Below are 20,070 nucleotides of genomic sequence, written 5' to 3'. Positions count from 1 at the left end.
AACCAAAGAAGAAATTAGAGCATTAAAAGAACAAAATGAGAAATTCAAGCAAAATATGTTTCAGATACAGTCAAGAATAGATAAAATTGATATAAAAGGAAAATCAAAATAGACAAAGTCATTGATCTAGATGAAGAAGAATTTCAATATCAAATTGATCCAAAGAAAGAAATATTTCTTGGTTTTTTATCAAAGATCAATATCCATAAATGGTACTCAGAAATGAAAATTGTTATCAATAAATCATTTGTTCTTGAAGCTCATGCCCTTTTAGACACAGGAGCTGATATGAACTACATTCAAGAGGGACTTATACCAACTTACTAATATGAAAAAACAAAGATGCAATTATATAGTGCAACTAATTCAACTTTAAAAATACAGTATAAGATTTCAGATGTTCATGTGTGTAATTAAGATATCTGTCTTAAAACCACATTTGTAGTTGTCATAAATATGCAACAATAAATAATTCTTGGAACCCTATTTTTTACAATGATTTATCCTTTTAAAGTTGATGAAATTGGAATTCAAACTTCAATTGGCGGACAAAATATTTCATTTGAATTTATTGATAAAACGCAAGAGAAAGAAGTTAATACTTTAAAGGATTTAGCCATTAGTAGAATTAATCTTATTCAAAACAAAAGAAAACATATAAAATCTTTAACCAAAGAAATTCATCATAAAAGGATAGAAGAACAAATTCAAAGTCCAAAAATTAAAACTCAAATTGATTCATTCAAAGAAAAACTTGAAAAAGAAGTTCGTTCAAATCTTCCAAATGCTTTTTGGAATAGGAAGAAGCATTCTGTCAAACTACCTTATACGAAAGACGTTACAGAAGAAAAAATACACACTAAATCAAGACCTATTCAAATGAATAAAAAACTTCTTGAATATTGTAAAAAAGAAATTCAAGAATTGCTTGATAAAAAATTAATACGAAAAAGTAAATCTCCATGGAGTTGTGCAACCTTCTATGTTCAAAATCAAGATGAAATAGAAAGAGGTGCTCCAAGGCTTGTTATTAACTACAAACCATTAAACAAAGCTTTATAATGGACTAGGTATCCTATACCTAATAAAAGAGAATTACTCAACAGACTAAATACAGTGTCAATATATTCAAAGTTTGACATGAAGTCAGGATTTTGGCAAATTCAAATTGCCAAAGAGGATAAATACAAAACAGCATTTACAGTACCATTTGGACACTACGAATGGAACATAATGCCATTTGGTTTAAAGAATGCACCCTCAGAATTTCAAAATATTATGAATGAAATCTTCAATGATTATACAAAATTCACTATTGTATACATTGATGACGTCCTTATATACTCCGAGTTAATAAGTCAACATTTTAAGCATCTCAACATTTTTTACAACATTGTTAAAAGAAATGGGTTAGTTGTTTCTCAACCAAAGATTAAGTTTTTTCAAACCAATATTAGGTTTCTTGGTCATCAAATTTATCAAATTAAAATCACCCCAGTCCAAGGATCTTTTGAGTTCGCTAATAAATTTCCAAATGAAATTAGAAATAAAAGTCAACTACAAAGATTTTTAGGATGTCTCAATTATGTTGTTGATTTCATTTCAAATATTAGGATCTTAATCAAACCATTATTTAAAAGACTTAGAAAAAATCCTCCAATTTGGACAGACGAGTGTACTCAAACTGTCATCAAAGTCAAAGCCCTTGTTAAAACCCTTCCTTGCCTTAGTCTCCCTGACCCTAAGGCCTTTATGATAGTTGAAACTGATGCCTCTGATGTCGGATTCAGGGGAATTCTCAAACAGAAAATTGATTCCAAAGAAACCATTGTGAGATTTCATTCAGAAGCCTGGTGAGGACCTCAAACTAATTTCTCAACCATCAAAAAAGAAATTTTATCCATTATTTTATACATTCAAAAATTTCAAGACGATTTATTCAATAAAGAATTTTTACTTAGAATTGATTGTGCAAGTGACAAAAACATTATTGAAAAATATGTTAAAAATTTGGTTTCCAAACAAATATTTGCAAGATGGCAAGCAATCCTTTCTGTGTTTCATTTTCAAATAGAATTTATAAAAGGAACTTCAAATTCTATTCTGGATTTTTTTAACAAGAGACTTTTTAACCTGACAAAATGCCAAGGATTACGGCTAAGGAACTTTATTCAAAGCCTCAAGACTCAAAACCTCAAGCCCAATCGTCAAGTTCAAAGGCCCATCAAACTCAGAAAGAAATCCCTATTCACAATAGGTTCAACCCAATTTCAAGTCCCCAAACTATTCAAGGTCCTTCGTTAAAAGAAGTTATGGAAAGTCAGACCCAAACGTCTGCAGCCTAAACTCAAAAGGTTTCTGTTACAAAAGGTTATTATTCAAAAGGCTTCGAAGATCTCTTCTCCATTGAATGATGAAAGCTCATTTAATCAAACTTTTCAAATAGTTGGAGGAATCAGACGAATCAGACTCTGCTGACATTATTGATTCAAATAGAACTGTCGATCTTGATCTCGATTCAGACTTCTACTAGTTTATTCAAGATGATCCAAAACCCGGCTCAGCAAAAGGAAGGCAAAGAGAAGGAAATAAGTTCTTTGCCCTCAAGGTCAGAAACTGCGGCCACCACTTCAAAGATTTGACAGGCCACCCTGTCAACTTTCAAAATTACTCAAGAATTTACTCAAGATTCAACAGGCCATCCTATCCTTACACAAAGATTGCTCAAGAAGTTTTGCAGCTGGCAACCATTTGGCCTAGCTTGTAATTATTTTGTGTCTGTAAAAATTTTACACCTGTCCACCTTTAGGCCAAGGTTGTAATTTTCTTTCCTTGACTTAAAGTTAAAGGTGGTGGATCCCCACACAAATGCAGCCGTCCATGTGCTGTCACCTTTACTTTATTTTGTTTTCTTGCATTGACTCTCTTGTCCTGTAAGAATCCAAAGTTGAATTTAGTGGTTGATGGGGCCTAAAGAGCACCCGCACTAATTCACCCCGGATTCCAAATCATTTGAAGTCCAAGGCCCTTTATCTATAAATAAGAGTCTCATGTCCTGTAAATCCTTGCACCATTTCAAGGGTTTCTCTTAGAGTAAACCTATGACACCTTAAGCTCCACTTGAAATATCCCCTCCCTCTTCTCTCTCAATTCTGCTTTAGGATCTTTTGTCAAAATTCAAGGTGTAATTCAAAGTAAGCTTTTAATAAAGAGAACAAGCTTTTATTCAAATTTTGCATGAGATAAGTATGCTCTGCAGTTGCGTCCATTGGATAATCTTCTGCATCAGAAATTTGTATTAATTATTTTATTTTATCAAAGTCACTAATAATATTCAATTGTTTGAAATTTTGTTTGTAATTATTCATTGATCTTTCAATTTTTTTTGAAAATTGTATGTTTGATTTAACTAAGAGTTGGTAAGCCAGTGAAAATCCGTTGGTCAGCTCGCTAACTCGAGAGAGCGTTTAGGGTGGTCCTGGTGGTGTTCCCTTTTAGATGAGGGAAAACTTACAAGACTAGAAAAATTAAGAAAGAAGATGGATAAATTGGTTCAAAGTATCATGATTACCGGAAAACTGTTAAAAGAAGTAAAAACAAGCAAAATGAATCTTCAAGCAAAAGATCGGACAAAAAAGAATTACAAATTTCTTTAGGAAAAATTGAAAGAAGACTTGCGAATTGGAATGGTAAAGATATACCTAATCAAGATTCAAATAAAATATGGAAAATGTCTAAGACATAAAGTCAAATTATCAAACAAAAAGGATCAATTGAAAATAATGAAGAATACTTTATCAAAGTAATTAATAAATCAATCTCTTTAACTACAAATGACATAAGACAACAAAAAAAAACTTTTAGATATTGAAGATCTAGAGTCCCTTAGTTCAAAATATGATAGGATTCGTATTGGAATGGTCCAAGTAGGACTATTTCCCCTTACAAGAGCAGGATTAAACAAACCAGTTTGTGTCATCCTTCGTGATGCTAGGCATCATGAATTCAATGATTCCCTACTTTGGATGTTAGAGTCAAATATCGCTGAAGGGCCAATTTATTTTGAATGTTATCCAAACATAAGAGCAAATCTTTAAGATAAATCATTATATAAACTTTTAACTCTTGATATTCAAACTAAAGGTTATAATATGGATTCAAGGAGTTCAAACTTAGAAATGATTTACTGAGTTTATTACAAAGCTACAACTTCAACAGTTCTTTCAAACTCTCTTCAAACTAGTGAGAAAGGAGAAACAATTATGCTTCAAACAAACTTTAATAGACAATCACTTGTATCTCATCCCAAGAAACTCCTATGACATGAGATTCAAGCCGGGGGAGATTGGGAATTAAATAATTTAAACGAAAAAGATCATGAGGTTATTCCAAATATTCCAAAAACAGTTGCTACAAAGATAATCCAAGATGAAAGTGGAAACGTTAAAATTAACTTTCAATCATTACTAACAAGAAGTAGAAGTGTTGGTCAATCTTCAAAACAATCAATTGACCTAGGAAGAAAAAGTATTTCAAGCCTTTATACGTATACAGAACCAAATAAACATCTCAAACTTAAAGGAGTTGATTTCGGTCTAGAAATCCCTCTGGGATAATATGAAGAAGTATCTGAACCAACCTCTCCAACAGAATCTCAAATCTTAACAGAAGATCAAAGAGAAATCTTAAAGGAAGAACATCAAAGGAAAAACTTGATGATAATTGACAAAACTTTCGAACCAGATATGGAAAAAATTAGAAGAGATTACATACATGAACTCAACAAAGATAATAGAGATAAATTCTTTGAAGATTATAATGAAGAAGAAAGAGAAAAAATTAAAAATGAATGGTTCAAAGAAATGCATAGATTAAGAAGAGATATCCCATTTCTCAACTTTGTAAAGAAAAAAAGCAATCAATAAATGTTATTAATAATAAAAAGAAAAATTGGAAATTAATGGATAATAATTTTGTGTCAACAACTCATCCTCCTGAAAGTTCCTTCAAGAATCATTATAAAGGATTAGAAGTTACTGCCTCACCTTTCAAAGAAACTAAAGGAAACTCAGAAGTTGATCAATTAATTAGTTAAAACAATTATACAAACCAAATGCTTCGAACAATGGCAGACCAATCAACAAGAATTGAAAATCATTTAGAATATCTTTTTGAAATCAAAGATAATAGTACTTACGAAATCGGAGAATCTAGTAAAACAAAACCTAAATAAGAAAACCCAATACCAATTAATACTTTAGATAAAAGTTTAAAATACTTTAAGTTTGAAAAACAAAATGAATTACTTACTCAAAAGATTGATGAGCTTATCAATAAAATTACAAACTTGAAAATCAATATGTTAACAAAAGATGAAGCTATTAATGCTTTAGAAACTAACTTTAAAGACAATGAAGATTTGAAGTTAATAAAATTAGAAATTGGAGAAACCAAAGTAAAAGAACTTATTACAAGAAACCAACACCACCAAGTCTCTTATTTGAAGAATCAAATGATATGTTACCACAAAAGATATTTCAAGGAAATGAAATTCATGAATGGAGAATAGATGGCCTAATAGAACACAAAGTCCCTGCCTTACTACATCAAATGCCAGTCGCAACAACAACCTTTAGGCTTCATTCACCAAAAGTTAGTGAAGGTCAAATTGTTGCTCTCATGACTCATGGTTTTGAAATTCTAAGGGTGCATTCTTTAAACCAAATGGCATTACGTTCCATTCGTAGTGTCCAAACGGTATTGTAAATGCTGTTTTGTATTTATCCTCTTCCACAATTTGAATTTTCCAAAATCCTGATTTCATGTCAAACTTTGAATATATTGACGCTGTATTTAGTCTATCGAGTAAGTCTCTTTTATTAATTATAGGATACCTAATCCATTGTAAAGCTTTGTTTAATGGTTTGTAATTAATAACAAGCATTGGAGCACCTCTTTCTATTTCAGCTTGATTTTGAACATAGAAGGCTGCACAACTCCAAGGAGATTTACTTTTTCGTATTAATTTTTTTTCAAGCAATTCTTGAATTTCTTTTTTACAGCATTCAAGAAGTTCTTTATTCATTTGAATGGGTCTTGCTTTAGTGGGTATTTTGTCTTCTGTAAAGTCTTTGGTATAAGGTAGCTAGACAGAATGCTTCTTCCTATTCCAAAAAGCATTTGGATGATTTGAACAAACTTCTTTTTCAAGTTTTTCTTTGAATAAATCGATTTGAGTTTTAATTTATGGACTTTGAATTTGTTCTTCTATCCTTTTATGATGAATTTCTTTGGTTAAAGATTTTATATGTTTTCTTTTGTTTTGAATAAGATTAATTCTACTAATGGCTAAATCCTTTAAAGTATTGACTTCTTTCTCTTGCATTTTATCAATAAATTCAAATGAAATATTCTGTCTGCCAATTGAAGTATGAATTCCAATTTCATCAACTTTAAAAGGATAAATCATTGTAAAAAATGGCGTTCCAAGAATAATTTCTTGCTGCATATTTTTGACAAGTACAAATGTGGTTTTAAGACAGATATCTTGATTACACACATGTCCCTCTTGAATGCAGTTCATATGAGCTCCTGTGTCTAAAAGGGCACGAGCTTGAAGAACAAATGATTTATTGATAACAATTTTTATTTTTGAGTAGCATTTATGGATACTGATGTTTGATAAAAAACCAAGAAATATTTCTTTCTTTGGATCAATTTGATATTGAAATTCTTCTTCGTCTGGATCAATGACTTCCTCTATCTTTGATTTCCTTTTATATCAATTTTATCTATTCTTGACTGTATCTGAAACATATTTTTCTTGAATTTCTCATTTTTTTCTTTTAATGCTCTAATTTCTTCTTTGGTTTGATTTACTTCCCTTTGTAAATCTTGAATTTCGGTTCAACATTAGTAATATTTGCCTTGAATTCTCTATCTTTGTATCTATTGATGATTTTGTTTATATCAAATCCTTTATTGATTTTTGGAGTTTTATGTTTTTCTAGATTCCTTTTTAATTGATGTAAATATTTGTTTTTTTATTTCTAGATCATTGATGTGTTCAATCATTTCAAAAATGATTTCATTTTCTTTTGAAATTTCATTGATTGATTTAGAACATTTGTTACATGTGCAAAATCCAATATCTTTTTGACTACAATGTAATCTTTGTAGTCATATGTTTGAGGGATGAAGTTTCATTTAAATCATTTTGAATTTCTTGGATAAGTTTCCTATTCGGATGGAGAGATGATTTTGAAAATCTTGAACTTTTGAAAAATTAATTTTTGAAGAATCTTGTAAATCATAATTAAGATCGATTATGACTAAATTTGATTCAACAAGAATTAATTCACAAAATTTTTTGTTCTATAATGGGTCCAGGGTATCAAAATGGCACCCAGAAAAGAAACAATTTTTGATGATATCGAAGGGAGTGGAGTCTTCCCATTCAGCTTCAATGAGGAAGAGATCTTCGAAGCCTTTTGAATAATAACCTTTTGTAACAGAAACCTTTTGAGTTTGGGCTGCAGATGTTTGGGCCTGACTTTCCATAACTTCTTTGAACAAAGGACCTTGAATAGTTTGGGGCCTTGAAAGTGGGTTGAACCTATTGTGAATAGAGATTTCTTTCTGAGTTTGATGGGCCTTTGAACTTGACGATTGGGCTTGAGGTTTTGAGTCTTGAGGCTTTGAATAAAGGTCTTTAGCCGTAATCCTTGGCATTTTGTCCTGTTAAAAAGTCTTTTGTTAAGAAATCTGGAATAGAATTTGAAGTTCGTTTTACAAATTCTATTTGAAAATCAAAGACAGAAAGGATTGCTTGCCATCTTGCAAATATTTGTTTTGAAACCAAAATTTTAACATATTTTTCAATAATGTTTTTGGCACTTGCATAATCAATTCGAAGTAAAAATTCTTTATTGAATAAATCATCTTGAAATATTTGAATGCATAAAACAATGGATTAAATTTCTTTTTTGATGGTTGAGTAATTGGTTTGAGGTCCTCAAAGGCTCCAAAATGAAATCTCACTATGGTTGAGTAATGATTCACTCACGCCCAGGTTCACTACCAAAAGCTTTGAAAAACAGGTAAATGAATCATTACAAACAAAATTTCAAAAAATTGAATAATATCAGTGAATTTGATAAAATAAAATAATTAATACAAATTTATGATGCAGAAGATCATCCAATGGACGCAACTGCAGAGCATACTTATCTCATGCAAAATTTGAATAAAAGCTTGTTCTTTATTAGAAGCTTACATTGAATTACTCCTTGAATTTTGACAGAAGATCCTAAAACAAAATTGAGAGAGAAGAGGGAGAAGAGATATTTCAAGTGGAGCTCAAGGCGTCGTAGGTTTACTCTAAGAGAAATCCCTGAAATGGTGCAAGGATCTACACGACATGAGACTCTTATTTATAGATAAAGGGGCTTGGACTTTAAATGATTTGGAATCCGGGGTGAATTAGTGCGGGTGCTCTTTGGGCCCCATCGACCACTAAATTTAACTTTGGATTCTTATAGGACAAGAGAGCTGATGCAAGAAAAAAAAAATAAAGTAAAGGTGACAGCATATGGACGGTTGCATTTGCGCAGGGATCCACCACCTTTAACTTTAAGTCGAGGAAAGAAAATTACAACCATGGCCGAAAGGTGGATAGGTGTAAAATTTTTACAGACACAAAATAATTACAAGCTGGGCCAAATGGTTGCTAGCTGCAAAACTTCTTGAGTAATCTTTGAATAAGGACAGGATGGCCTGTCGAATCTTAAGTAAATTCATGAGTAATTTTGAAAGTTGACACCTGTCAAATCTTTGAAGCGGTGGCCGTAGTTTCTGACTTTGAGGGCAAAGAAATTATTTCTTTTTCTTTGCCTTTCCTTTTGCTGAGCTAGGTTTTGGATCATCTTAAATAAACTGAATCGAGATCAAGATCGACTGTTCAATTTGAATCAATGCTGTCGGCAGAATCTGACTTGTCTGATTCCTCCAACTGTTTGATAAGTTTGATTAAATGAGCTTTCATCTTTCCTGATTTGGAAGACTTTCACTTTCTTGAGGAGATTGAAATAGTATCATCTTCATCAAAGACTTTTAGTCTTTCTTTTGATTTTAGTATCGAATCTTGAGAATTTGAAGGTTATTAGACTTGTGGAATTAACCATGAACGAACTTGTCCCTCTGGTAAGGTAAATTTTTCCCACCAATGGACCTTGAAAATTCTTCTTAATGTTTTTGAAAAATAAAAGGTACTTTCATTTAGGGAAATGAAGATGTAATCCCAACAGAAAATCCAGGTGATGCCAAAATTTGAACATAATTGTAGGAGCTTGAATAAAGGTTAAGATTGATCCTGAGGGAGGATAAAATTCTTTTGAAATAACTCTAGATCGTCTTGGATCATTTCAGGGAAGATCTCTTTTTCAGGACCAAAAATTTTAAACCATTTTAAAAACCAATTTGGAAAGGTTTTGCAAATCTTTGGGTCGAAATGCATGAACCAAGAATGTGAATAATTTCGAGGGAAAAGTACATTTGACCAAGCGTCAATGTAATCTTTGTAGTCATATGTTTGAGGGATGAAGTTTCCTTTAAATCGTTTTGAATTTCTAGGACGAGTTCCCCATTTAGATGGAGAGATGATTTTGAAAATCTTGAACTTTGAAAAACTAATTTTTGAAGAATCTTGTAAATCATAATTATGATCGATTATAACTGAATTTGATTCAACAAGAATCAATTCATAAAATTTTTTGTTCTTTAATGGGTCCGGGGTATCAAAATGGCACCCAGAAAAGAAACGATTTTTGATGACATTGAAGGGAGTGGAGTCTTCCCATTCAGGTTCAATAGGGAAGAGATCTTCGAAGCCTTTTGAATAATAACCTTTTGTAACAGAAACCTTTTGAGTTTGGGCTGCAGATGTTTGGGCCTGACTTTCCATAACTTCTTTGAAAGAAGGACCTTGAATAGTTTGGGGCCTTGAAAGTGGGTTGAACCTATTGTAAATAGGGATTTCTTTCTGAGTTTGATGGGCTTTTGAACTTGACAATTGGGCTTGAGGTTTTGAGTCTTGAGGCTTTGAATAAAGGTCTTTAGCCGTAATCCTTGGCATTTTGTCCTGTTAAAAAGTCTCTTGTTAAGAAATCTGGAATAGAATTTGAAGTTCCTTTTATAAATTCTATTTGAAAATCAAACACAGGAAGGATTGCTTGCCATCTTGCAAATATTTGTTTTGAAACTAAATTTTTAACATTTTTTCAATAATATTTTTGGCACTTGCACAATCAATTCTAAGTAAAAATTCTTTATTGAATAAATCGTCTTGAAATTTTTGAATGCATAAAACAATAGATAAAATTTCTTTTTTGATGGTTGAGTAATTGGTTTGAGGTCCTCACCAGGCTCCTGAATGAAATCTCACTATGGTTTCTTTTGAATCAATTTTTTGTTTGTGAATTCCACGAATCCGACATCAGAGGCGTCAATTTCAACTATCATAAAGGCCTTAGGGTCAGGGAGACTAAGGTAAGGAAGGGTTTTAACAAGGGCTTTGACTTTGATGACAATTTGAGTACACTCATCTGTCCAAATTGGAGGATTTTTTCTAAGTCTTTTAAATAATGGTTTGATTAAGATCCTAATATTTGGAATGAAATCAACAACATAATTGAGACATCCTAAAAATCTTTGTAGTTGACTTTTATTTCTAATTTCATTTGGAAATTTATCAGCGAACTCTAAAGATCTTTGGATTGGGGTGATTGTATTTTGATAAATTTGATGACCAAGAAACCTAATATTGGTTTGAAACAACTTAATCTTTGGTTGAGAAACAACTAACCCATTTCTTTTAACAATGTTGTAAAAAATGTTGAGATGCTTAAAATGTTGACTCATTGACTCGGAGTATAAAAGGACTTCATCAATGTATACAATAGTGAATTTTGTACAATCATTGAAGATTTCATTCATAATATTTTGAAATTTTGAGGGTGCATTCTTTAAACCAAATGGCATTATGTTCCATTCGTAGTGTCCAAACGATACCGTAAATGCTGTTTTGTATTTATTCTCTTCTGCAATTTGAATTTGCCAAAATCTTGACTTCATGTCAAACTTTGAATATATTGACGTTGTATTTAGTCTGTTGAGTAAGTCTCTTTTATTAGTTATAGGATACCTAATCCATTGTAAAGCTTTGTTTAATGGTTTGTAATTAATAACAAGCCTTGGAGCACCTCTTTCTATTTCAGCTTGATTTTCAACATAGAAGGCTGCACAACTCCAAGGAGAATTTACTTTTTCGCATTAATTTTTTATCAAGCAATTCTTGAATTTCTTTTTTACAGTATTCAAGATGTTCTTTATTAATTTGAATGGGTCTTGCTTTAGTGGGTATTTTGTCTTCTGTAAAGTCTTTGGTATAAGGTAGTTTGACAGAATGCTTCTTCCTATTCCAAAAAGCATTAGGAAGATTTGAACAAACTTCTTTTTCAAGTTTTTCTTTGAATAAAACAATTTGAGTGTTAATTTATGGACTTTGAATTTGTTCTTCTATCCTTTTATGATGAATCTCTTTGGTTAAAGATTTTATTTGTTTTCTTTTGTTTTGAATAAGATTAATTCTACTAATGGCTAAATACTTTAAAGTATTGACTTCTTTCTCTTGCATTTTATCAATAAATTCAAATGAAATATTCTGTCCGCCAAATGAAGTATGAATTCCAATTTCATCAACTTTAAAAGGATAAATCATTGTAAAAAATGGGGTTCTACGAATAATTTCTTGTTGCATATTTTTGACAAGTACAAATGTGGTTTTAAAACAGATATCTTGATTACACACATGAACATCTGAAATCTTACACTATATTTTTAAGGTTGAATTAGTTGCACTATATAATTGCATCTTTGTTTTTTCATAATAGTAAGTTGGTGTAAGTCCCTCTTGAATGCAGTTCATATAAGCTCCTGTGTCTAAAAGGGCATGAGCTTCAGGAACAAATGATTTATTGATAACAATTTTTATTTCTGAGTACCATTTATGGATATTGATCTTTGATAAAAAAAACCAAGAAATATTTCTTTCTTTGGATCAATTTGATATTGAAATTCTTCTTCATCTGGATCAATGACTTCCTCTATTTTGATTTTCCTTTTATATCAATTTTATCTATTCTTGATTGTATCTGAAACATATTTTGCTTGAATTTCTCATTTTGTTCTTTTAATGCTCTAATTTCTTCTTTGGTTTGATTTACTTCCCTTTGTAAATCTGGAATGTTTGGTTCAATATTTGTAATATTTGCCTTGAATTCTCTGTCTTTGTATCTATTGATGATTTTGTTTATATCAAATCCTTTATTGATATTTGGAGTTTTATCTTTTTCTAGATTCCTTTCTAATTGATGTAAATATTTATTTTTTATTTTTGGATCATTGATGTGTTCAATCATCTCAAAAATGATTTCATTTTCTTTTGAAATTACATTGATTGATTTAGAAAATTTGTTACATGTGCAAAATCCAATATCTTCTTGACGTGATTCTTCAGAACTATTTTGTCTTTCGGAACTTGAACTTGTTTGAATTTCATTGACTAATTCATTCTCTGTTTCTGACGATGAAGTTTCTTCAAAACTTTTTGATTCACTGCTGATTATAAGATTTAACATTTGTCTTTTGATTTTTTCTCCAATGTTCAATTCTTTGATTTCTTGCTTGAATCTACAATCTCTTGCATAATGTCCTCTTTTTTCGCATTTGAAACAGGTTTTTTGATTCTTGTCTCTGTTTTGGCCTTTATCTTTGCTTTGTGCTTTTGAAGCCTTTTCATAATTTTTCCTTTTCTTTTTATAATAATTTTTATCACATATTTTGTAGTATCCTTTTGATGGTTTGTACTTTTTATGTATACATTTTTTATGATGTTTTTTGGAGGGTGCTCTGATTCTTTCGTAGCCATATTGAGCACAGAAGTCTCCTAATTCTCCTTTGTTTCTCTTAAATTCACTTTTCATTTGGGATTGGATTTTTAATTCATTGCAAAGTTTTAGACCGTCATGATTTATAACACAAACAATTTGACCATAGGTAATTGATTCATAATTTGATCCTAAGATTTCTTTGACTCGATCTCTAACTCTTTGAGCAAATAATTTTGGTAATCCACTATTGAATTTTTCTTTCCAGAAACCATATCATCCTTTCGGTCTACTCATTATCTTTGTTATAAAAATATCTTTATACCATTGAAAATCTGATAACTTTGGACATGTAAGATTTAAGAGTATGACACTACTCTTTTCGTGTTGACTAGTTGAGTCTCCAATGAATTGCCTAAAGATTGACCAAATAAGTGCTGCCACAACATCACTTTCTTGAGTTTGAATTCCATTTTCTTCTTTAATCTTTTTTGCTTCCATTATTTGATCTTTCTCATGAGGAGTGAGATAATGATCCCACCATTCTTTGAGAGTTCCAACAAAACCATGACTTATGAGAGCAACAATTTGACCTTCACTGTCTTTTGGTGAATGAAGCCTAAAGGCTGCTGGTGCAGCTGACATTTGATGTAGTAGGGCATGGATTTGATGTTCTGTTAGACTATCTATTCTCCATTCATGAATTTCATTTCCTTGAAATATCTTTTGTGGTAACTTATCATTTGATTCTTCAAATAAGAGACTTGATGGTGTTGGTTTATTGTAATAAGTTCTTTGACTTTGGTTTCTCCAATTTCTAATTTTATTAACTTCAAAATCTTCATTGTCTTTAAAGTTAGTTTCTAATGTATTAATAGCTTCATCTTTTGTTAACATATTGATTTTCAAGTTTGTAGTTTTATTGATAAGCTTGTCAATCTTTTGAGTAAGTAATTCATTTTGTTTTTAGAACTTAAAGTCTGTTAAACTTTTATCTAAAGTATTAATTGGTATTGGGTTTTCTAATTTAGGTTTGTTTTACTAGATTCTCCGATTTCTTAAGTACTAGTGTCTTTGATTTCAGAAAGATATTCTAAATGATTTTCAATCCTTGTTGATTGGTCTGCCATTGTTTGAAGCATTTGATTTGTATAATTGTTTTGACTAATTAATTGATCAACTTCTGAGTTTCCTTTAGTTTCTTTGAAAGGTGAGGTAGTAACTTCTGATCCTTTATAATGAATCTTGAAGGAGCTTTCAGGAGGATGAGGTGTTGACACAAAATTATTATCCATTAATTTCCAATTTTTCTTTTTATTATTAATAACATTTACTGATTGCTTTTGTTTGACAAAGTTGAAAAATGGGATATCTCTTCTTAATCTATGCTTTTCTTTGAACCATTCATTTTTAATTTTTTTCTCTTTCTTGTTCATTATAATCTTCAAAGAATTTATCTCTATTATCTTTGTTGAGTTCGTGTTTGTAGTCTCTTCTTATTTTTTCCATATCTGGTTCGAAAGCTTTGTCAATTATCATCAAGTTTTTCCTTTGATGTTCTTCCTTTAAGATTTCTCTTTGATCTTCCGTTAAGATTTGAGATTCTGTTGGAGAGGTTGGTTCAAATACTTCTTGATAATATCCCTGAGGGATTTCTAGACCAAAATCAACTCCTTTAAGTTTGAGATATTTATTTGGTTCTGTATACGTATATAGGCCTGAAATACTTTTTCTTCCTAGGTCAATTGATTGTTTTGAAGATTGACCAATACTTCTACTTCTTGTTAATAATGATTGAAAGTTAATTTTAACGTTTCCACTTTCATCTTCGATGATCTTTGTAGCAACTATTTTTTGAATATTTGGAATAACCTCATGATCTATTTCGTTTAAATTATTGAATTCCCAATCTCCCCCGGTTTGAATCTTATGCCACAAGAGTTTCTTGGGATGAGATACAAGTGATTGTGTGTTGAAGTTTGCTTGAAGCATAATTGTTTCTCCTTCCTCACTAGTTTGAAGAGAGTTTGGAAGAACTGTTGAAGTTGTAGCTTTGTAATAAACTCGGTAAATCATTTCTAAGTTTGAACTCCTTGAATCCATATCATAACCTTTAGTTTGAATATCAAGAGTTAAAAGTTTATATAATGATTTATCTTGAAGATTTGCTCTTATGTTTGGATAACATTCAAAATAAATTGGCCCTTTAGCGATATTTGACTCTAACATCCCGAGTAGGGAATCATTGAATTCATGATGCCTAGCATCACGAAGGATGACACAAACTGGTTTGTTTAATCCTGCTCTTGTAAGGGGAAATAGTCCTACTTGAACCATTCTAATATGAATCCTATCATATTTTGAACTAAGGGACTCTAGATCTTCAATGTCCAAAAGTCTTTTTTGTTGTCTTGCTTCATTTGTAGTTAAAGAGATTGATTTATTAATTACTTTGATAAAGTATTCTTCATTATTTTCAATTGCTCCTTTTGTTTGATAATTTGACTTTCTGTTTTGGGCATTTTCTAGATTTTATTTGAATCTTGATTAGGTATATCTTTACCATTCCATTTTACAAGTCTTCTTTCAATTTTTCCTAAAGAAATTTGTAATTCTTTTTTGTCTGATCTTTTGCTTGAAGATTCATTTTGCTTGTCTTTTACTTCTTTTAACAGTTTTCTGGTGTTCATGATACTTCGAACCAATTTATCCATCTTCTTTCTTAATTTTTATAGTCTTGTAGGTTTTCTCTCAACTAAAAGGGAACACCACTGGAACCACCCTAAATGCTCTCTCGGCTTGGCGAGCTGATCAATGGATTTTCACTAGATTACCAACTCTCAGTGAAATCAAACATACAATTTCCAAATCCAAGGTGAATTAGTGTGGGTGCTCTTAGGGCCCCATCGACCACTAAATTCAACTTTGGATTCTTACAAGACAAGAGAGTTGACGCAAGAAAACAAAATAAAGTACAGGCGACAACACATGGACGACTGCATTTGTGGGGGGATCCACCACCTTTAACTTTAAGTCAAGGAAGGAAAATTACAACCCTGGCAAACCAATTTGGAAAGGTTTTTCAAATCTTTGGGTTGAAATGCATGAACCAAGAATATGAATAATTTCGAAGGAAAAGTACATTTGACCAAGCATCAATGTAATCTTTTTAGTCATATGTTTGAGGGATGAAGTTTCCTTTAAATCGTTTTGAATTTCTCGGATGAGTTCCCCATTCAGATGGAGAGATGATTTTGAAAATCTTGAACTTTGAAAAATTAATTTTTGAAGAATCTTGTAAATCATAACTATGATCTATTATGACAGAATTTGATTCAATAAGAATTAATTCATAAAATTTTCTGTTCTTTAATGGGTTCGGGGTATCAAAATGGCACCCAGAAAAGAAACAATATTTGATGACATCGAAGGGAGTGGAGTCTTCCTGTTCAGGTTCAATGGGGAAGAGATCTTCGAAGCCTTTTGAATAATAACCTTTTGTAACAGAAACCTTTTGAGTTTGGGCCACAGATGCTTGGGCTTGATTTTCCATAACTTCTTTGAACAAAGGACCTTGAATAGTTTGGGGCCTTGAAAGTGGGTTGAACCTATTGTGAATAGGGATTTCTTTCTGAGTTTGATGGGCCTTTGTACTTGACGATTGGGTTTGAGGTTTTGAGTCTTGAGGCTATGAATAAAGGTCTTTAGTCGTAATCCTTGGCATTTTATCTTGTTAAAAAGTCTCTTGTTAAGAATCTGGAATACAATTTCAAGTTCCTTTTGTAAATTCTATTTGAAAATCAAACATAGAAAGGATTGCTTGCCATCTTGCAAATATTTGTTTTGAAACGAAAATTTTAACATCTTTTTCAATAATGTTTTTGGCACTTGCACAATCAATTCTAAGTAAAAAATTCTTTATTGAATAAATCGTCTTGAAATTTTTGAATGCAAAAAACAATGGATAAACTTTCTTTTTTGATGGTTGAGTAATTGGTTTGAGGTCCTCACCAGGCTCCTGAATGAAACCTCACTATGGTTTCTTTTGAATCAATTTTTTGTTTGAGAATTCCCCTGAATCCGACTTCAGAGGCATCGATTTCAACTATCATAAAGGCCTTAGGGTCAGGGAGACTAAGGCAAGGAAGGGTTTTAACAAGGGCTTTGACTTTGATGACAATTTGAGTACACTCGTCTGTCCAAATTGGAGGATTTTTTCTAAGTCTTTTAAATAATGGTTTGATTAAGATCCTAATATTTGGAATGAAATCTGCAACATAATTGAGACATCCTAAAAATCTTTGTAGTTGACTTTTATTTCTAATTTCATTTGGAAATTTATCAGCGAACTCTAAAGATCTTTGGATTGGGGTGACTGTATTTTGATAAATTTGATGACCAAGAAACCTAATATTGGTTTGAAACAATTTAATTTTTGGTTGAGAAACAACTAACCCATTTCTTTTAACAATGTTGTAAAAAATGTTGAGATGCTTGAAATGTTGACTTATTGACTCGGAGTATACAAGGACGTCATCAATGTATACAATAGTGAATTTTGTATGATCATTGAAGATTTCATTCATAATATTTTGAAATTCTAAGGGTGCATTCTTTAAACCAAATGGCATTATGTTCCATTCATAATAGTGTTCCATTATGTTCCATTTGAATGCAGTTCATATCAGCTCCTGTGTCTAAAAAGGCACGAGCTTCAAGAACAAATGATTTATTGATAACAATTTTTATTTCTGAGTACCATTTATGGATATTGATCTTTAATAAAAAACCAAGAAATATTTCTTTCTTTGGATCAATTTGATATTGAAATTCTTCTTCATCTGGATTAATGACTTCCTCTATTTTGATTTTCCTTTTATATCAATTTAATCTATTCTTGACTGTATCTGAAACATATTTTGCTTGATATTCTCTTTTTGATATTTTAATGCTCTAATTTCTTCTTTGGTTTGATTTACTTCCCTTTGTAAATCTTGAATGTACGGTTCAATATTTGTAATATTTGCCTTGAATTCTCTGTTTTTGTATCTATTGATGATTTTGTTTATATCAAATCCTTTATTGATTTTAGGAGTTTTATCTTTTTCTAGATTCCTTTTTAATTGATGTATATATATATATTTTTTATTTCTGGATCATTGATGTGTTCAATCATTTCAAAAATGGTTTCATTTTCTTTTGAAATTACATTGATTGATTTAGAACATTTGTTACATGTGCAAAATCCAACATCTTCTTGACCTGATTCTTCAGAACTATTTTGTCTTTTAGAACTTGAACTTGTTTGAATTTCATTGACTAATTCATTCTCTGTTTCTGACGATGAAGTTTCTTCAAAACTTTCCGATTCATTGCTGATTATAAGATTTAACATTTTTCTTTTGAGTTTTTCTCCAATGTTCATTTCTTTGATTTCTTGCTTGACTCTACAATCTCTTGCATAATGTCGTCTTTTTCTGCATTTGAAACAGGTTTTTTTATTCTTGTCTCTGTTTTGGCCTTTATCTTTGTTTTGTGTTTTTGAAGTCTTTTCTAATTTCTCCTTTTCTTTTTATAATAATTTTTATCATATATTTTGTAGTATCCTCTTGACGGTTTGTACTTTTTATGTATATGTTTTTTATGATGTTTTTTGGAGGGTGCTTTGATTCTTTCATAGCCATATTTTGCACAGAAGTCTCCTAATTCTCCTTTGTTTCTCTTAAATTCACTTTTCATTTGGGATTGGATTTTTAATTCATTGCAGAGTTTTAGACCTTCATGATTTATAACACAAACAATTTGACCATAGGTAATTGATTCATAATTTGATCCTAAGGTTTCTTTGACTCGATCTTTAACTCTTTGAGCAAATAATTTTGGTAATCCACTAATAAATTTTTCTTTCCAGAAACCATGTCTTCCTTCCGGTCTACTCATTATATTTGCAATACAAATATCCTTATACCATTGAAAATTTGATAACTTTGGACATGTATGATTTAAGAGTATGACACTACTCTTTTCGTGTTGACTAGTTGATTCTCCAATGAATTGCCTAAAGATAGACCAAAAATAGTGCTGCGACAACATTACTTTCTTGAGTTTGAATTCCATTTTTTTCTTTAATCTTTTTTGCTTCCATTATTTGATCTTTCTCATGAGGAGTGAGATAATGATCCCACCATTCTTTGAGAGTTCCAACAAAACACAGAGTTATGAGAGCAACAATTTGACCTTCACTGTCTTTTGGTGAATGAAGCCTAAAGGTTGTTGCTGCAACTAACATTTGATGTAGTAGGGCATGGATTTGATGTTCTGTTAGACCATCTATTCTCCATTCATGAATTTCATTTCCTTGAAATATCTTTTGTGGTAACATATAATTTGATTCTTCAAATAAGAGACTTGGTGGTGTTGGTTTCTTGTAATAAGTTCTTTGAATTTGGTTTCTCCAATTTCTAATTTTATTAACTTCAATATCTTCATTGTCTTTAAAGTTAATTCGTAAAGCATTAATAGCTTCATCTTTTGTTAACATATTGATTTTCAAGTTTGTAGTTTTATTGATAAGCTCGTCAATCTTTTGAATAAGTAATTCATTTTGTTTTTAGAACTTAAAGTCTGTTAAACTTTTATCTAAAGTATTAATTGGTAGTGGGTTTTCTAATTTAGGTTTTGTTTTACTTGATTCTCTGATTTCGTAAGTACTTTTATCTTTGATTTCAGAAAGATATTCTAAATGATTTTCAATCCTTGTTGATTGGTCTGCCATTGTTTGAAGCATTTGATTTGTATAATTGTTTTGACTAATTAATTGATCAATTTCTGAATTTCCTTTAGTTTCTTTGAAAGGTGAGGCAGTAACTTTTGATCCTTTATAATGAATCTAGAAGGAACTTTCAGGAGGATGAGTTGTTGACACAAAATAATTATCCATTAATTTCCAATTTTTCTTTTTATTATTAATAACATTTTCTGATTGCTTTTGTTTGACAAAGTTGAAAAATGGGATATCTCTTCTTCATCTATGCATTCCTTTGAACCATTCATTTTTAATTTTTTTCCCTTTCTTCTTCATTATAATCTTCAAAGAATTTATCTCTATTATCTTTGTTGAGTTCGT

The sequence above is a fragment of the Malania oleifera genome, chromosome 12, assembly GCF_029873635.1.
Source record: "Malania oleifera isolate guangnan ecotype guangnan chromosome 12, ASM2987363v1, whole genome shotgun sequence".
Classification (NCBI taxonomy): domain Eukaryota; kingdom Viridiplantae; phylum Streptophyta; class Magnoliopsida; order Santalales; family Ximeniaceae; genus Malania; species Malania oleifera.
Note: the sequence above shows the minus strand (reverse complement) of the source record.